Source organism: Cannabis sativa, unplaced genomic scaffold (assembly GCF_029168945.1).
Source record: "Cannabis sativa cultivar Pink pepper isolate KNU-18-1 unplaced genomic scaffold, ASM2916894v1 Contig1, whole genome shotgun sequence".
NCBI classification, from domain to species: Eukaryota; Viridiplantae; Streptophyta; class Magnoliopsida; order Rosales; family Cannabaceae; genus Cannabis; species Cannabis sativa.
This window is the reverse complement of record NW_026870037.1, coordinates 25,184-45,488: the sequence shown is the minus strand read 5'-3', so window position 1 is coordinate 45,488 and position 20,305 is coordinate 25,184. Positions and strand designations below refer to the sequence as shown.

Below are 20,305 nucleotides of genomic sequence, written 5' to 3'. Positions count from 1 at the left end.
TAAAGGTACATATGACCTTTTAATAGCAATATGATACTTCTAAGAGACATGTTTCTACATCACTAGCCAAAGAAGTACCATCAAAAAATGATATGGTTTATAATCTCAGCTATTGTTTAACTTAACAAGCAATTATTATTATCATTATTTTTTTTTGGAGTAGTTTCTGAGTATGGTAAATCAAGTTAGCTTAAGAAAGCTTTTAAAAACTTACTAAGTTGAAGCTCCTTACCACTTTTCAAGCCAGAAACATTCGATCGAATATCAAGATTCAGTTGCTTTCTTCAACCATAGGTGTTGCAACGATGTTCGGCCTATGCCATTGATGACACAATCGAATAAGAATCAATATGCTTAATGAAAGAAACTAATTGGGGACAAACCATTATATAACACAAGAAAGAAGGAAAGAAAGTGAACCGGGAGGTGGAGAATTGAAGTGAAGAAAAGCAAGCATGGCACCATGGTTATGGGCTTGTTTGTTGGATTTGAAGACGACGAAAGAGTCAAAAGAAATGCCATTGACTCAAACAGAGGCTCCAAAGAGAGGGTTATGATACGGCCCATATCTCATAGAGGTGTACTTTGGTAAACCCCATTGATTCTTGTGGCAAAGCTCCTGCGGCTTCGACTTGTACATTCTTTTTCTCTTTCTGCTTAGTGTTGAAGTATTGAACTTGCTTGCGAAGAACTCTTTAAGAAGATGAACATCAAATGCATAGTTTCCAAGTTTTTTTATATGGTTGTTAGTTACCAAAGGACATCAAAGGCTTTTCCCACGTGTTAAAGACAACACACACATATTCTTTGTGCTTTGTTTTCCATGTCTAACATATGACTATATGAGCACCAATAAACTAATCGGTTCCACGTAAATTAAGAGAATTATATTTCTTTATTCTTTTTAGGTGTACTACTACCTTTTACGCTAATCATGCTTATTGAACCGGCTTCACTTCCCATTCAATAAGTATGCGTTACTATACTAGTCTCACTCTTAACATACTTTTATATACAATTATTCCCAACAATTTCCAACCTTTAATTGGAGATGTTATTTAACTAAAGTAAAGGGATTATTAAATAACATTGTGCATTATGTACTATTGTTTTCTTTTCTTTTTTTTTTTTTTTTTTTTTTTCGAAAGGGCACTTATACTATTGTATTTAAGCGATTTAGGATAAATTTTATTTTTCTAAAAACTATATATAACATCGAATTAGTTATATTTCTTTAACCAGAGTGGCCTTAAAGCGCTTTCATCAAGTTAAAAAGTACATGTTGAATCAATTAAAATAAAAGGTTAAAAAATACATGACAAAAAGAAGAAAAAAAAATTACCCAAAATGTGGTCACTAACTGTCCTTTCAAAAAGTTTTAAGTTTTAAAGTTTTATAATTCAATGAAATTCTGGTCAATTTATCAAACACAAAATTTTGTTAAAAAAAAACAAGAAGTGATATCATTTACAAAGCCCTAGGGGTTTATTTTTATTGTGTAAAACTGCACACAAACAGTAACATCTCCGGTGCAGAGGGCATGAGAGGAAGACGACCCGAAAGTAATTTTAACAATCCAGACTCTACAAAAACGACTGAGACCAAAGTCACCAAACCAAGAAGCCATTCAGTTCAACATTCAAAGAAAATGGAAGATGACAACAGAAACTAAGTTTGGTGACTGGCAACAATCTTTCTGAACAAAAAATAATCATTAAATCCAAAACAACCACCCTATTCATGTATAATCTATACATGGCCCTATGACTCATCTATACACTTCCAAAAAGGCCCCAGTTGTTGACTTTAAACGTTGAGACAGCAAGTTTGAAGACCTCAAGCATTGGCACACATCCAGAAAGCTCAGCAGGAGTGGCAGCACCAGCCCCGACGGCGGTAGCACTTTCACTCAATGGACTGAAAACAATAAGGAAAGTGTGAGGGTGTCGGAAATATTAACACAACACAAAACAGTGTTGTTACCATCTATTTCTGTTCAAACATTTGGGAACTGAACCACAATCGGAGAATCTAACACAAGGAGGGTGCAGAGGAGGAAGATTATGCTCTGCCTCTTTACATTACTAAAGCACTGCTGGCAGGAAAATTTATGTTGAGAGGAAATAAATTTGTATCCTTGAAATTCAACATCTTAACATTTGGAAGAAAAAGATGCATTAATTTTACACTTGCAACTAATATGCATAAATTGACTGAATGTTGTAAGTATATTCATGTGTAGATGCTCTTCTTTTAGGTGTTATTTATTCAAGTATAGGTGATAGCATTTAATCAATGATTTGTACTCTCATAAAGAAAAGCAAAAAACCGAGAACTTGTTGCAGCAGAACACAAACTCCTAGTACTTACTTTATATGAATCGGCTCATATGCAGAAATTAGGATATCCGTGTTAACTTCTTTAAGACGAACATTTGCAACATATACCCACAAGATAACAATAAAATATTAATAGAGCACAGAAACACTAAACCGTTATTAGCTGGTGGAAAGAAAATCCTAAACTAGATTTAAAAAAGAAGAGAAATAACTTACCCTCACAACATTTTGTGCTTCCCTACCTTGCCGTCCCTTAGAGATAGCCTATGTTCAAGTAACCAAAATAATGAATTGATATGAGCCCAAAAGGTTAATACAGTTTAAATTTGAGATTCTTCAAAGGAAGTTTGATAAACAAAGAATATTTTCCATGCAATGGAGAAACTACAAGCCATGCTTCAAAAGCACTTCTTGCAATCATCATAGTTCTTCGTAAATGTTTCTAATGGCAGTTCAATACAAATTATTTGGAAAGAAAATATTCAATACCGATAATGATTAATCAGGTGATGAAGCAGCACACTGTTTCACTATTTCTCTTCCATTCCATATCAGTCATCAGGAAAGGAAAAGGATATATTATGTAAGGTTACTTGAAAGAAAATGTTGAAATATATACATATTTGAACACAATTTCCCTTTTGTTTTTTCATCTTTGTCCCTACAGAAGAGGCACATTGAAGGAAGTAGAAGAACAGATACCTAGCATCAATAATCACAAGTTTACGACAGATACAAGGTTGGTGACATTTATGATTCCACACAATAGACCAAAGGCCAATCATCCATTACTTAAATGTGAAGGCAAACTAAAGAAAGTAAAAACCCATAACCAACAGCAAACACAACCTAAAAGATTACTATGGACACATACCATTTGGCCTACTGCAGTTATAATGACAGCAGGTGTGCTCCTATAGCACAGTCCAGGGGCCTAAGTCACTGCTGACTGTTCAATCACCTGAATTTTAATTTGAGGCAAATTAGTCTTTGGCACAATAGTTTGAATCATATCTCAGCTACTATTGGGGAAACTTTTCTCATATCCAAATATTGCGAAAGCTAGTATCATAATATATCGGCATTTAATTACCATCTTACATAGATAGAAACTAGAGAATAAGAACTGAAGAGGACTAAATTAACATGTACGCATTTATACGAAACAAATTGGATAACCCTTTCAAAATAAAACCATAAACAATCTAAGACAAGGAAAATATGATCAAGTTAGCAATTGATAGATGAATACACAATTAATGAGTGTGAACAATAATAGGGAAAAATTTAATTACCACGCAGCCTTCAGATTCTTGTTCAGAGGCAAGGTCTTGAAGAAACCATGAAGCACTTCCATCATCACCAACTTCTTCCTTCAATTCTAATATCTCAAAGATCAAACTTTCATCCCGGGAAGGATCCACAAACACCTCCTTTAAACCCACAAAATAATTAAGAAAAACAATCAATAATGCATAAATAAACAACATAAGTGAAAGAAAAAAAAACAAATCTTTAATGCCCAGAAGCTTAAAATGAAAAATTGGGTATTCAAAGAAACGAAGTGAAAACTAGAAAGAAGCATAGCTCCTCAGTCCTCACCTGATGATCTGGAACTTCTCGAATATTACTTTTTTTGTGAGATAAAATTAAAATAAAATAAATAAATAAAAAGAAAAAAAAATACCTGGAACCTTTGAGGGAAGGTGCTAGTTAAGGCACCGGCGAACAGAGGGCGTTCTAAGTGGAAACCTTCAGGCATTTTATGCTATTTTACGATACAGAAAATGTTATACAGATTTAAATCCTAAAAATGGAATGCAACGAGTTAAAAGAAACACGAAGCCAAAAAAAATTAATTCTAAACTTGTATTGTATGATAAACCCAGCGTGAAGGAAGAAAATCAAGCCCTATGAGAACTAATACCGAGCAATAACAAAAATTCATACATAAGGCACGAAGAGATAGACATAGAAAGAAAGAAAGAAAGAAAGGAAAAAAAATACTAAAACGACATACACGGTCTTAGAGGACGAAGCAACTGCGCCGCCGCCGGTGATTGGGTTCCTTGGTCGAGAGGGAAAAAGAGGTTTTTGGTCTCTCTGACTCTGTTGTGCAGTGAGATGAGGAGTGGAGAGTCGGATAGCATCATTTTTACACTAACTGAGAAGAACAACTTTTGATTTGGTTTGGTTTAAGGAAGAAAAAATCCCACATCGACTTGTTATAGCTTTTTTAATATGTTTATATTGATTACTTTATACAGTCCTATCGCCGGGTCCAGTCACGTGGGCCTGTAACCAAGTGGGGCAAAGTAGTTGGGATGCATCTGGTGGGCCGTACTCCCTAGTCATATGGATGGTGCTCTCTCCGCCCACCCTTATAGGGACGTGGTACCATTCCTATAAGATGGTTAGGAGCTTCAAGTGGCTGAAGTCTGAAGCACCGCACGCTGCCAACCTGGGGAGTAGAGTTGACAAGCATGTGACCCTCTGAGGGTTCATTATAAAGCACCATCTCACGCTTAGCAGGCCCACACGTCGCAAAGAACTATTTTTTATTACATCACTAAATAATATATTTTTTTTATTACACAAAAGACCGTATAATATTAATATTATAGTTTAATTTTGGGGCTAACCTTAGGGAGTAGAGGTGTTGGCTTATTAGGAGGCATGCATACGATCGAAGATTCATAATAGAGAAATGCTAATTACAACTTCATAGTTAATCTCTATGTCCGAAATTACATGCCGAAATATTTTGTTTTAATTTTTTTTCATAGCAGTGTTCGTTATATTTACGGTATCATCCTTGTAAATTTTTGAAAAATTACGAATAGTTTACGATGCGAAAAAAGAGTTCTTGATATTACGGTTACCACACGCGTTCAAAAAACTTAAAACGTATATTTTGTTGTACATATTGATCGATCCGTCGCCATGACTACTGGCGCTAGATATAATCAAATTTGATTAATTAATAATAAAAAAAAAAATATATCTATTATATTATCACAAAATTAATCAAAGTTCATGATTGAAAAAAAAAATGAATTAAAGTTCATTTGTGGTATGGAATTATTATTGCTTCATTCGAGGGTATCGTATATTCCCGAAAACAGAAATTACATATGTCCTAATCGAATTCTTTTTTTTCCCACCTAATATATATTACCAAATATATTGCAATTAATTTAGTTTACAATGCTAAAAAAATTAAATATTTTGTTGCATGCATGATATTTTTTTATATATGTATTAAGCAACTATTTTAACTTTATTTTTCTAAGCATGGTAAAACTATTCAGAATTTTTTTAAAAATTTACAGGTGGTCCTAAATAACTATAACACAGAGAATCATTAAAAAAATTGGACTAAAAAACTCTCCAAAATATCGAAACAAATAATGGCTTTACCAAAATACTCTTTTATGTTCCTACTACGGATTTTCTCTAATTTTTTTTTATTTTATATTATTTATTTAAATAAGTACATGTTAAGAATTTAGTAGTAGTATATATCTTAAAAAGTATCTACGGTGTAACCCTTAAAAAATGGTGCACCAATACACCCTTTACTGCTTTAATATTTAGAAATATTCTTTAACTATTTTTTTTTCATAATTGTCCACATTATAGTTATTGGGCTAATTAGGACATGCATACGATCGAAGATTCATAATAGAGAAATGCTAATTACAACTTCATAGTTAATCTCTATGTCCGAAATTACATGCCGAAATATTTTGTTTTAATTTTTTTTTTTCATAGCAGTGTTCGTTATATTTACAGTATCATCCTTGTAAATTTTTGAAAAATTCTGAATAGTTTACAGTACCGAAAAAAGAGTTCTTGATATTACAGTTTACCACACGCGTTCAAAAAACTTAAAACGTATATTTTGTTGTACATATTGATCGATCCGTCGCCATGACTACTGGCGCTAGATATAATCAAATTTGATTAATTAATAATAAAAAAAAAATATAGCTATTATATTATCACAAAATTAATCAAAGTTCATGATTGAAAAAAATGAATTAAAGTTCATTTGTGGTATGGAATTATTATTGCTTCATTCGAGGGTATCGTATATTCCCGAAAACAGAAATTACATATGTCCTAATCGAATTCTTTTTTTTCCCACCTAATATATATTACCAAATATATTGCAATTAATTTAGTTTACAATGCTAAAAAAATTAAATATTTTGTTGCATGCATGATATTTTTTTATATATGTATTAAGCAACTATTTTAACTTTATTTTTCGGCATGGTAAAACTATTCAGAATTTTTTTAAAAATTTACAGGTGGTCCTAAATAACTATAACACAGAGAATCATTAAAAAAATTGGACTAAAAAACTCTCCAAAATATCGAAACAAATAATGGGTTTACCAAAATACTCTTTTATGTTCCTACTACGGATTTTCTCTAATTTTTTTTTATTTTATATTATTTTATTTAAATAAGTACATGTTAAGAATTTAGTAGTAGTATATATCTTAAAAAGTATCTACGGTGTAACCCTTAAAAAATGGTGCACCAATACACCCTTTACTGCTTTAATACTTAGAAATATTCTTTAACTATTTTTTTTTCATAATTGTCCACATTATAGTTATTGGGCTAATTAGGATTTTTGCCCCCTAAATTTTAACATGTACCGAATCATGTTCCCTTGAACTTTTCTGGCCGTTAAAAATTTCTCCCGAACTATTGAGATTGTTAGATTTAAAGACTTTTGTCTAATTTCATTCAATTTTACTATTTCGGTGATTGTTTAGGTACTAAACCATGCTCCCAGACTTTGATATCTACCAAATCATGTCCCTCAAACTTTGACATGTACTAAATCATGTCTCATGAACTTTCATCTATGTTAGATTTTTTTTTTACTAAAATTGGACAAAAGTCCTTAAATCTAACAATCTCAATAGTTCAGGGGGCATTTTTAACGACCTTAAAAGTTAAGGGGTATGATTTAGTACGTGTTAAAGCTTGAGGGGCAAAAATCCTAATCGACTTAATTATTAAAGGTATATTACAAATTTTATTTTTAAAAAAAAGTAGAAAAAAGAAAACAATGTTCAAAAATCTATAATGCCCATTTTAAAGATTTATTCTTACTCTCTTATCTCCAATATAATAATAAATATATAATTTGTACTATAATTAAGATGCAAAATTTACATTATATAAAATTTTGTTACAATTATTTATAAAATAAAAGTTAAGCAAACAAAAAGTATAAATGAAATAAAATAAGAAAAATTACGCTGCATCTAGAATACTCACCTAGTATATATAAAAGATGTACTAGAACTATCTCACGATAAGTTTTTTTTTTTTCAATTATTAATAACTACATATAATAATAAGGCCTAGTTCATATATTAATTCTATAATTTCATTTTTTATAGGTATAATTTCATTAATACTTGGTTCCCTTGAGAAGAAAGAATCTCACGGTCGAGGTCGAGCAGCTGTAAGAGACCGAGCTAGAGGTCGGGGGCGAGGAGGTGCTCGCGGTCGAGGTCGCGGTCGAGGCAGGGGAAACCAGCATGTACCTGTCGAGGCGGTGATCCAGGAGAATCAAAATGCCCCTGTAAATGGACAACAACCAGGTCAAGGTGGGGGCAACCACGAAGTCCCTGCTGGGGTAGTTGGCCAAGAACACCAAAACGCCCCTGTAGTGGTGCCACCACAACAAGAAGATTTGGCGCAAGAAGTTGCTCGTCTCAGGGAAGAAATTAGGAAGCGAGATGAAGAGGCTCACAACCGTCAGGAACAACCCAATCAAGGACAACATCGATTTTTGCCGGTGTAATACACTGCTGTCTTGGGAGGGTCGATGGGAACCAATATATGAAAGGTTCCGCAAGCAACACCCACCAAATTTTGAAGGGGGCTCAGATCCAATGGAAGCTGAGGAATGGTTAAGAACAGTGGAAGGTATTGTTGAGTACATGTAACGGAGATAGTGTAGCTTGTGCTGCTAGTTTATTGAAAAAGGATGCCCGCATTTGATGATCTTTATATCGTTAGAAAGGTCTTTCAATTAACTAAAAACTTTGTGAACGATTTGACTTCTAATTCAAACGTTTTATAAGTCAAATTCTAGGCTAAAGTTGCTTTGTACGGTAAAGAGTAATAAATATATTGAGTTTATCGGTGGACTAAGGGTTTCGTTAAATGTTATAGGGCCTAGAAGGTATCGTAGGAATTAATTACAGCGGAGTTGAGGTAAGGAAAAATAATTATACTTTATACTTGCTTTTTATATGGTTTGAGTACCTAGTATGAGTGCTTGAATAAATTGTATTGAACCGTGGAATGTGATAGTTTCGGTGAAATATTAGTGTTTTGTCGATGGATTGTATATGGCTGTTTAATCATGTTCCAGGTACTTGGAAGTGGTTGGAAACCACACATGTATGGTGATGTGGTAAGTGAGGCGGTGTACGTAAGGGTGCACTTGGTTATTGGCCGCGTTACGGTTAAGAACGTAAGACTTCCAGCATTTGTATGGAAGCGGAGTGTGAGTGTGTGGTATTTCGGTATTTGTGTGGCCGCCTCTATTTATACTTATGATTAGTTTATTGTATGTTTGATGTATATGTTTGTGATATGATGTGTGAATGTTGGTACATAGTATTTTGTTTTTCCTTCTGGGCTTTGCGGCTCACCCCTTATTTACCCCTATGTGCGGATAAGTAAGTACGTAAGCTTTCGGTGACAAGTTGAGTCCGGGCAGCATGGGGTGTATCTCGTGTGATCATGTAACTGCGTGTGGTCTTGGCCATCTTCCGCTGAAAGTTTTTTTTTAATTTATTAAACTTATCGAGGATGTTGTCGTTTAAATTTTCTATTAGTTTTCCCTAAGTGGTAATACTTTATTTTTAACTGGGTACCCATGTTTTGAAAATTGTTATTTTTTTAATAAAGGCAACATTAGTATCTTAACGCCAGTTTATTTATGGCATCTTATTTTACGTAAGTAAGGGCGTTACACTGGTTTTATTATTGTATGATATTTGAACAACAATTTTTATTTTATTTTAAATAATCAGTTTCTGACACACATATTATTTTATTATTTTCATAATTGTTTTTTTTTTAAGTAACTAGTTTTCATAACTGTTTTTTTATTGTTGTTCATAATTGAGTTTTAAGTTTCAATTTTTTATTTGATTATTTCAAGAAACTGGTTTTTATTTGTTTGTTTTTATTTTGGTTGTTTTACTAACTGGTTTCTCACATTCCATTGTTTTTTTTTTTGTTATTCTTTTATGGTTTTTATTGCATTTTTGTCTCTTTAATTTTTTTTTGTTTCTTTTTTTTCTCTTTGATTTTAGTTTCTTTTTCTCTTTGTTATATTTGCTACATAATGTATGTTTAAATCAATTATATTTTTTGAGCAAGCAAATAAAAATTAAATGCCAAAATAAAGAATGAAGTTAGAAGTTTGGTTATTAGGTATTGATATAAAATTTATATGTTCAAAACTGGTTTTTAAATTTAGTATCGTTTGTAAAAGTTTAGTTCTATTAGGTATTGTGTATTTTTCATTATGTTATTGATGAAACTATTTTTTTTTTTTTGCCTCTTTTAATGAAATAATTAGTTTCTTTTAATATTGATGAAACTAGTTTCTAAAGGTAGTATCGTTTTTAGATTGTAATTTTTTTCATTATCTTGTTGATGAAACAATTTTTTTTATTCTTTTAATGAAATTAATAGTTTCTTTTCAATGTTGATGAAACTAGTTTTTAAAGTTTGTATTCTTTTGAGATTATGATTTTTTATATTGCTTTTTTTTTCACGATGATTTTAATGAAACTGGTTTTTTTTTCTTCTGCTGTTTTTATTAAAATAATTAGTTTTTAACAAAAAAAAAACAAATAGTAGTTTAAATAAAAGAAAAACAAGTTTAATTTCTGTAAAAAAAATGAGATACAAAAATGTACACTAATTATATATAAGACTTTTTTCATAAATGTACAACAAAAACAAAATAATTACAAAAAATGTGGAAAAAAAAATTATTTAAAAAATTTATACATTTTGAAAACTTATTACATAAAACCATATATTTTAATTATTAAATAATATAAATCATTAATGATTAAACTAATTACCATAAATAGATTAATGTAATTAATATTGGTAATATTATTTTATAATATCTTATCCTTATATTTATTATATTAATATTTTAAATATTAGTAATAATAAAAATTCAAAATAAATAATTCCGTAAAATTAATTAAATAAATAATAAATAGTTTTATAAAAAATAAACAAATTAAATATTTATTTTATTAAATAATAAATATTTATTATATATTTTAGTATGAATTATTATAATCTAATAAGTTTTTTTTTTCAATAAAATAAATATAAAAATTATAAACATTAATGTATATAAATATAAATCAATGTTTAAAATTACTAAAAATAAACATGACACACATAGAGTGATATAATAAACATATGTGAATATTATTATTTTGTTTATTAAATTTTATGTTTAATAAATAGAAAATAAAATAAACATATATATACAAAGTATTTTATATTATTAGTATGTTTATTATAATTGTAAATATAAAAATAGACATAGCTAATTTATACTATACTAAAATAAATATTTTTTCTTTCTATTGTTTCTATAGAAATACAATTCTTACATCAAAAAATAAATAAACAAACATAACTTTATAAACTCTAAATATTATTTAATTAGAAAAAATAAACAAGACACAAAAAAAAAAAAAGATAAACAATTTTTTTATGTATATTATTTATTTTCTAAAAAAATTACTAAAAAATAAACATGACACACATACAGTGATATAATAAACCTATGTGAATATTATTATTTTGTTTATTAAATTAATATGTTTAATTAATAGAAAATAAAAGAAACACATATATACATACAAAATATTTTATATTATTGGTATGTTTATTATAATTGTAAACATAAAAATAGACATATAGCTAATATTTATACTATACTAAAATAAATATATTTTTTTTCTATTGTTTCTATATGTTGATTATTTTCTAATGAGTTAGTGAATAAATTTATCTATTAAAAAACAATTCTTACATCAAAAAATAAATAAACAAACATAACTTTATAAACTTCAAACATTATTTAATTAGAAAAAATAAAACATAAATTGTAGATAAGTATATGTGCATATGATTTACTTAATGAACACAAAATTATTTATAGAAAAAATCAATATTGAGAATCATTTACAATAAATAAAAATGTGATAATATATCAACAAAATATAAACAAAAAAATTTGCATACATTTATAACACAAATAATAATACAAAAAATACAAATAAAAAGAAAACACTTGTAAATAAATAAAAATAAATAAAAAAAAACTAATCTTCTTATTATAATTTTTATAAACATAAATGTTTAAAATTTGAGTATATTGTATTTGGATATAGTATGTATTTGAATAATAGCTTTATAGGAAAAAAATTAAATAGTGATTTAATCTAAATACAAACTTTCAATATTTATAATAATGGTTGATTTTTAAAATTATATAAAAATATAAAATAATTAATAATATATCATTCAATAACTATAATAATGAGTGATAATAAATTAAATAATCAAATACTTACGATTTATATATTGTATAATAAATTGAAAATAATTTTCTTCATAATAGATAAAATGTATGATTATATGAAAATAAATTATTATGCACATATATTGTAATAAAATTATATAATGTATATATTAGTGTAAATTGCCCTATATATTTATATATATACAAAGAGAAAAAAAATAGTTTGAGAAAAAAAAAAAAAAGAGAGAGAGACACAAAGAGAAATTAGAAAAAAAAAAAAAAGAAAATTAGAGAGAGAGAAGAGAAAGAAAGAAAGAAAAAAGTCAACAACTGACTTAAAAAATAAAAAGAAAAAATAGAGAGACAAAATTGACCAAAAAATATATAAAAACGACAAAAAAGCTTTTTAAAACTTTAATAAGTAAAAAACTAAAAAAAAAAGAAAAAAAACTTAAAAAAAGTATAAATGTAAAAATTTCTTTGTCAAATTATAACTGTAATGTGTGAAAAAAAAAAGTTAGTATTTCGTGTAAATTTTTCAAATAGAAAGAAACCCTAAAATGTAAATGTAAAATAAACTAAAAAAAAAATAAAACTAATTAAGTTAGAAACAAAACCATGAAATATGGGTTTGTATAATAGGTTTATAAAAATATGGCATATCAAATACCATAAAAAGTCTTAAATGTGAAAAAATGTCATAGAAGAGTGGCAAACCTATAAATGCCATATTTTTGTAACTTTTTTACAAAATCTCATATTTTATGTAATTTTCACTATTTATTTTATTTTAAAATTTAATATTCTTAATATCAAAAACTAAATATTATTTGTTTTTTTTTAAAAAATAAGAGAGATGCAATACTAAATTACCGTAGCTGAGTGAACCAGTGTAGTATATGGAACATTATTATCGAATTGAAGTGCCAATATCATATAAAAATTGTTATGAGAACGAGGTTTTTTTTTTGAAACAAGTAGCATTTAGTTTATGATATTAAGAATATTAAGTTTTAAAATAAAATAAAAATAAATGTAATGCATCTGAACCATCCACGTGTCCATATTTATGAGTTAACGGAAGTGATAGTAATGGTGTAAGAGAATTGTAATATTAGGTATTTTTGCTTCCAAAAATAAACTAGCACCCTAATATAAAAATGTTGAAAAATTATATCAAACAAATTAAGTTTAAAATTAGGATTATTAGTAATTCTTCGTAATTGTAGGTGCCCTCCACAAAATAACCTACAAAATAACAAAATAAAACTCTATTACTACACAATATAACGAAAAGATAATGTGAAATAACAATAGTAAACAAATCCATATTTAATATAAGGACTTAAACTTAAAATACTTATCTCAAAAAAGAACAAGTCGTTGAAATAGAAATCATATTTAATATAATGAAAAGATAATGTGAAATAACAATAGTAAAAAAATCCATATTTAACATAAGGACTTAAACTTAAAATACTTATCTGTCAAAAAAGAACAAGTCGTTGAAATAGAAATCATGAGCAAAATCACTTCTCTTGCCAATTGACCAAACTACAAAATTACCCTAAACAAATAAAAGGGACAAGCCATAAAATGGCACAAAAGCCAAAAAAGGCACAAAAGTCGTAAAAGGTATCAAAACTATCAAAAAATAGTGCAAAAAACCCATGTAAACATTTAGTATTTAAGTGTATAAAATCTGAAACATTAAGTATTTATGCCGCAATTTACCAAAAAAAAAAAAAAATATAAACTCAAATTTACCATATGAGATGTTATTGCAGGGTATGAGTTGTCCACTTCCATTGTGCTTACAGTGGTTTCGCCGAATCGCTAATGTACCAAACTTCTCTTTAGCTTCAACATAAATCTGAGGTTGATGTGGAACCAAAATGCATTGGTGTTTTAGACTCTGCCCCAAGTCATAGGCCACACAAGAGCTCCAAGTTGATTTGGGAGTATGTGCTCCTAAACTAGAGGAAGTGAAGTTGACATTCTGAATTGATCCACCTGAAGATAGATGTCATGAAAATAAACACATTATTCATTTCATAATTTACTATTTTCATGGTAATTGGTTACCTTTTTAATGTATATTCCAGTTTCTGATTTACTTGTAAAGTCGCTACATCCTAACTAGTCAAACTACCAAAATAAGATTCAACTTGAACATAGAAGATTAGAGTCGGCAAAAGGAATCAATTAGAAAGAATGAACTCGTTTTTCGGACTTACGTTCCCGAAGAGCGACATAGGCAGCCCTTGCGGCATCCAACTCGCTTGTTTCTTGGATTTTTTGCTTTCCCATGGAATATTTCTCCATCCGGCTCCACACTAGTAAAGAAAATAGGCTTGTGGGGTTCACCACGTTTTATAGTTTTATAAACCGGAGTGCTTAAATCTTCTCTCTGAACTAGCTCTTGCAAGAGATTCTTGTAAACTCGAGACTCGTCCTGTAGATGGAAAAAAGTAAATTAGACTAACAATTTTCTATATATTCATCCACACAGATATGATGCTGCAGAACATGTAACCGAAGCGATGAAAGAAAATTCCAATATAGAAACCCATTCTAAACATTCTTCACTAAAACTAAATACAACTACAAGCTCTATAAAACACCAAGCTTTGCAGCATCTAAAGATTTGTGAAGAAAAGAAAAAGCTCTTAGCTACTTTGGAGTGCTTGCCTCTTGAAAGTTTTCCATTAAGAAAGACATTAAAGCAACCTTTGCAGTATCACTTTCAGCGTCTTTCGAAGTGTTGAAGGATCCGTAGCTCTCAAAAATTTGGTCACCAATCTATGCTTGTTGCCATAAAGGCGAGTGGCCTCGGGACACCGATCACATTCACAAAAGTACACCGGCAAACCGAAATTTCTCCGTCTAGCATATTTTACGCTTGCTTCTTGGGACAATAGTTTTATATATATACATGAGTGAAATTTCATTAGTCTTAAAAAATTTAAGGGTTCAAAAGAACATTTCTAACAAAGACTAATGTGCTTTAGTTCAATTTTGTGTAACTTATAGAAGTTGACACCATGAACTTTGATAGTTTAAAATAAGAAACACATGAATACTATGGATGATTGCAGATAATGGAAAATCTAAAATATTAGGACTAAAACATAATACTCTCGAGAAATTAAACTATTGACAATCCCAACAAAAATAACTTCACTTCAATAGATACTACCTAATTACCTTTCTGTATAACATAGAATTATATATACATATACTTTGAAATTATGTACCTTTAGTCTCCTCACCATCACCAACACTGATGCCCAAATCATCTGACTGCATCTTGAGAATCTCCAGTTTTTCTTCGATGCTTCGTTCTCCCTTGTTGGTTTTGATTATTGTTGAAGAATCTAAACCATAATGAAAAGCAAAAGGATGTTACAGCCAACAAATTTCAGCATAATCTTTACAATCCTTTTTATTCTATATCAATCTTTCACCACATATAAAGGTACATATGACCTTTTAATAGCAATATGATACTTCTAAGAGACATGTTTCTACATCACTAGCCAAAGAAGTACCATCAAAAAATGATATGGTTTATAATCTCAGCTATTGTTTAACTTAACAAGCAATTATTATTATCATTATTTTTTTTTTGGAGTAGTTTAGGAGTATGGTAAATCAAGTTAGCTTAAGAAAGCTTTTAAAAACTTACTAAGTTGAAGCTCCTTACCACTTTTCAAGCCAGAAACATTCGATCGAATATCAAGATTCTGGTTGCTTTCTTCAACCATAGGTGTTGCAACAGCATGTTCAGCCTATGCCATTGATGACACAATCGAATAAGAATCAATATGCTTAATGAAAGAAACTAATTGGGGACAAACCATTATATAACACAAGAAAGAAGGAAAGAAAGTGAACCAGGAGGTGGAGAATTGAAGTGAAGAAAAGCAAGCATGGCATTATGGTTATGGGCTTGTTTGTTGGATTTGAAGACGACGAAAGAGTCAAAAGAAATGCCATTGACTCAAACAGAGGCTCCAAAGAGAGGGTTATGATCTGGCCCATATCTCATAGAGGTGTACTTTGGTAAACCCCATTGATTCTTGTGGCAAAGCTCCCGCTGACTTCGACTTGTACATTCTTTTTCTCTTTCTCTGCTTAGTGTTGAAGTATTGAACTTGCTTACTGAAGAACTCTTTAAGAAGATGAACATCAAATGCATAGTTTCCAAGTTTTTTTATATGGTTGTTAGTTACCAAAGGACATCAAAGGCTTTTCCCACGTGTTAAAGACAACACACACATATTCTTTGTGCTTTGTTTTCCATGTCTAACATATGACTATATGAGCACCAATAAACTAATCGGCCTACGTAAATTAAGAGAATTATATTTCTTTATTCTTTTTAGGTGTACTACTACCTTTTCTGCTAATCATGCTTATTGAACCAGCTTCACTTCCCATTCAATAAGTATGCGTTACTATACTAGTCTCACTCTTAACATACTTTTATATACAATTATTCCCAACAATTTCCAACCTTTAATTGGAGATGTTATTTAACTAAAGTAAAGGGATTATTAAATAACATTGTGCATTATGTACTATTGTTTTCTTTTCTTTTTTTTTTTTTTTTTTTTTTTTTTTTTTCGAAAGGGCACTTATACTATTGTATTTAAGCAGATTTAGGATAAATTTTATTTTTCTAAAAACTATATATAACATCGAATTAGTTATATTTCTTTAACCAGAGTGGCCTTAAAGCGCTTTCATCAAGTTAAAAAGTACATGTTGAATCAATTAAAATAAAAAGTTAAAAAATACATGACAAAAAGAAGAAAAAAAAATTACCCAAAATGTGGTCACTAACTGTCCTTTCAAAAAGTTTAAGTTTTAAAGTTTTATAATTCAATGAAATTCTGGTCAATTTATCAAACACAAAATTTTGTTAAAAAAAAACAAGAAGTGATATCATTTACAAAGCCCTAGGGGTTTATTTTTATTGTGTAAAACTGCACACAAACAGTAACATCTCCAAAGTGCAGAGAGGGCATGAGAGGAAGACGACCCGAAAGTAATTTTAACAATCCGTACTCTACAAAAACGACTGAGACCAAAGTCACCAAACCAAGAAGCCATTCAGTTCAACATTCAAAGAAAATGGAAGATGACAACAGAAACTAAGTTTGGTGACTGGCAACAATCTTTCTGAACAAAAAATAATCATTAAATCCAAAACAACCACCCTATTCATGTATAATCTATACATGGCCCTATGACTCATCTATACACTTCCAAAAAGGCCCCAGTTGTTGACTTTAAACGTTGAGACAGCAAGTTTGAAGACCTCAAGCATTGGCACACATCCAGAAAGCTCAGCAGGAGTGGCAGCACCAGCCCCGACGGCGGTAGCACTTTCACTCAATGGACTGAAAACAATAAGGAAAGTGTGAGGGTGTCGGAAATATTAACACAACACAAAACAGTGTTGTTACCATCTATTTCTGTTCAAACATTTGGGAACTGAACCACAATCGGAGAATCTAACACAAGGAGGGTGCAGAGGAGGAAGATTATGCTCTGCCTCTTTACATTACTAAAGCACTGCTGGCAGGAAAATTTATGTTGAGAGGAAATAAATTTGTATCCTTGAAATTCAACATCTTAACATTTGGAAGAAAAAGATGCATTAATTTTACACTTGCAACTAATATGCATAAATTGACTGAATGTTGTAAGTATATTCATGTGTAGATGCTCTTCTTTTAGGTGTTATTTATTCAAGTATAGGTGATAGCATTTAATCAATGATTTGTACTCTCAGAAAGAAAAGCAAAAAACCGAGAACTTGTTGCAGCAGAACACAAACTCCTAGTACTTACTTTATATGAATCGGCTCATATGCAGAAATTAGGATATCCGTGTTAACTTCTTTAAGACGAACATTTGCAACATATACCCACAAGATAACAATAAAATATTAATAGAGCACAGAAACACTAAACCGTTATTAGCTGGTGGAAAGAAAATCCTAAACTAGATTTAAAAAAGAAGAGAAATAACTTACCCTCACAACATTTTGTGCTTCCCTACCTTGCCGTCCCTTAGAGATAGCCTATGTTCAAGTAACCAAAATAATGAATTGATATGAGCCCAAAAGGTTAATACAGTTTAAATTTGAGATTCTTCAAAGGAAGTTTGATAAACAAAGAATATTTTCCATGCAATGGAGAAACTACAAGCCATGCTTCAAAAGCACTTCTTGCAATCATCATAGTTCTTCGTAAATGTTTCTAATGGCAGTTCAATACAAATTATTTGGAAAGAAAATATTCAATACCGATAATGATTAATCAGGTGATGAAGCAGCACACTGTTTCACTATTTCTCTTCCATTCCATATCAGTCATCAGGAAAGGAAAAGGATATATTATGTAAGGTTACTTGAAAGAAAATGTTGAAATATATACATATTTGAACACAATTTCCCTTTTGTTTTTTCATCTTTGTCCCTACAGAAGAGGCACATTGAAGGAAGTAGAAGAACAGATACCTAGCATCAATAATCACAAGTTTACGACAGATACAAGGTTGGTGACATTTATGATTCCACACAATAGACCAAAGGCCAATCATCCATTACTTAAATGTGAAGGCAAACTAAAGAAAGTAAAAACCCATAACCAACAGCAAACACAACCTAAAAGATTACTATGGACACATACCATTTGGCCTACTGCAGTTATAATGACAGCAGGTGTGCTCCTATAGCACAGTCCAGGGGCCTAAGTCACTGCTGACTGTTCAATCACCTGAATTTTAATTTGAGGCAAATTAGTCTTTGGCACAATAGTTTGAATCATATCTCAGCTACTATTGGGGAAACTTTTCTCATATCCAAATATTGCGAAAGCTAGTATCATAATATATCGGCATTTAATTACCATCTTACATAGATAGAAACTAGAGAATAAGAACTGAAGAGGACTAAATTAACATGTACGCATTTATACGAAACAAATTGGATAACCCTTTCAAAATAAAACCATAAACAATCTAAGACAAGGAAAATATGATCAAGTTAGCAATTGATAGATGAATACACAATTAATGAGTGTGAACAATAATAGGGAAAAATTTAATTACCACGCAGCCTTCAGATTCTTGTTCAGAGGCAAGGTCTTGAAGAAACCATGAAGCACTTCCATCATCACCAACTTCTTCCTTCAATTCTAATATCTCAAAGATCAAACTTTCATCCCGGGAAGGATCCACAAACACCTCCTTTAAACCCACAAAATAATTAAGAAAAACAATCAATAATGCATAAATAAACAACATAAGTGAAAGAAAAAACAAATCTTTAATGCCCAGAAGCTTAAAATGAAAAATTGGGTATTCAAAGAAACGAAGTGAAAACTAGAAAGAAGCATAGCTCCTCAGTCCTCACCTGATGATCTGGAACTTCTCGAATATTACTTTTTTTGTGAGATAAAATTAAAATAAAATAAATAAATAAAAAGAAAAAAAAATACCTGGAACCTTTGAGGGAAGGTGCTAGTTAAGGCACCGGCGAACAGAGGGCGTTCTAAGTGGAAACCTTCAGGCATTTTATGCTATTTTACGATACAGAAAATGTTATACAGATTTAAATCCTAAAAAATGGAATGCAACGAGTTAAAAGAAACACGAAGCCAAAAAAATTAATTCTAAACTTGTATTGTATGATAAACCCAGCGTGAAGGAAGAAAAATCAAGCCCTATGAGAACTAATACCGAGCACTAACAAAAATTCATACATAAGGCACGAAGAGATAGACATAGAAAGAAAGAAAGAAAGAAAGGAAAAAAAATACTAAAACGACATACACGGTCTTAGAGGACGAAGCAACTGCGCCGCCGCCGGTGATTGGGTTCCTTGGTCGAGAGGGAAAAAGAGGTTTTTGGTCTCTCTGACTCTGTTGTGCAGTGAGATGAGGAGTGGAGAGTCGGATAGCATCATTTTTACACTAACTGAGAAGAACAACTTTTGATTTGGTTTGGTTTAAGGAAGAAAAAATCCCACATCGACTTGTTATAGCTTTTTTAATATGTTTATATTGATTACTTTATACAGTCCTATCGCCGGGTCCAGTCACGTGGGCCTGTAACCAAGTGGGGCAAAGTAGTTGGGATGCATCTGGTGGGCCGTACTCCCTAGTCATATGGATGGTGCTCTCTCCGCCCACCCTTATAGGGACGTGGTACCATTCCTATAAGATGGTTAGGAGCTTCAAGTGGCTGAAGTCTGAAGCACCGCACGCTGCCAACCTGGGGAGTAGAGTTGACAAGCATGTGACCCTCTGAGGGTTCATTATAAAGCACCATCTCA

At 30.6% G+C, this 20,305-nt stretch overlaps 2 pseudogenes; both read right to left on the bottom strand.

The window, feature by feature from the left end:
• Nucleotides 1–1,541: 1,541 nt before the first annotated feature.
• Nucleotides 1,542–4,855, bottom strand: LOC133032899 (uncharacterized; annotated as a pseudogene).
• Nucleotides 4,856–16,804: 11,949 nt separating this feature from the next.
• Nucleotides 16,805–20,305, bottom strand: LOC133032994 (uncharacterized; annotated as a pseudogene).